The sequence below is a fragment of the Orycteropus afer genome, unplaced genomic scaffold (genome assembly GCF_000298275.1).
Source record: "Orycteropus afer afer isolate SDZICR_OR568_19922 unplaced genomic scaffold, OryAfe1.0 scaffold00008, whole genome shotgun sequence".
NCBI classification, from domain to species: domain Eukaryota; kingdom Metazoa; phylum Chordata; class Mammalia; order Tubulidentata; family Orycteropodidae; genus Orycteropus; species Orycteropus afer.
Window position 1 is genome coordinate 23,062,106 of NW_006921595.1, and position 1,206 is coordinate 23,063,311.

Sequence of the window (1,206 nt, forward strand, 5' to 3'; positions counted from 1 at the left end):
AGAGGTATAATCAATAATGCAGACTGTAGTCTTTAATCTTCATCAGTAAGTGCTTCAAGTCATCTTTACCTTCAGCAAGCCAAGTTGTGTCCTCTGCATATTATTTCAGGTTGTTAATGAGCATTCCTCCAATCCTGATGCCACATATTTCTTCATATAGTCCAGCTTCTCAGTTTATTTGCTCAGCATACAGATTAAGTATGGTGAAAGGATACAACCTTGATGCACTCCCTTTCTGATTTTAAACCATGCAGTATCCCCTTTTCTTTCCAACAACAACCTCCTGGTCTATGTACAGGTTCCTTGTGAGTACAATAAAGTGTTCTGGAATTTCCATTCTTGTCAGTGTTATCCACTCTTTTTTTAAGATCCACAAAATTGAATGCTTTTGCACAGTCAATAAAGCACGAGTAAACATCTCTCTGTTTTGTATACAAAGTCTCTTAAAACACATATGTGGTTTGCAAGAAACTGTTGTGCTCAGTACATCCTACTCTGGTTGACTTAGATTTCAAAGTTGGAATCAATTTGATAGCAACCAGTGGTGGTGATTTAGATTTAGAAAATGTTACTTTAGGGTTCCAGCAAGATGGCAGACTAGGCAGAAAGACTGCACAGACCCTTTTCAACAAAGAAAAGGGAACCAATTAACACAGACACAGAAGATAATCCTGGACACCTGAGCCTTGAAGGGAAGGATATAGAAGTGGACTAACCTCCAACTAGCAGAAGGATTTGGGTGAAAATACCAAAAAAGGAGACAGATGGAGCTGCGGTCTGGCAGTGATCCTGACAGCATAGACAGCTTAGAGATTCCCAAGTGGTAGTAGGACCTAAGAATTAACCTAAAAATCTCCCTGCAAGCCAGGGACTGCACGGAGGACTGTGCACAGTGGTTGAGGAAAAAATGGAGAAGGTGAAGAGAAAGGTGGGCTGAAATGTGGACTTTTGCCGGTCTGGAGAGTGCCACCATTTTGAAGGTTTAAAAAGTGGCTTGACTATTTTGGATATTTAAAGAGACAGCACTTTCACAGATTTCTGGGGCTTAAGAACACATTCTACTTTCCAGCAACCCCAAGGACACTCGGGACCTACAAGACTGAAAAGGCCAATGATAAAAAACCACCAAGAAGAGCCTCAACCACCCTTGGCTGCTCTTCACAAACAGTTAACAGAGATCTAAATACAACAATGCCACGATGCCTC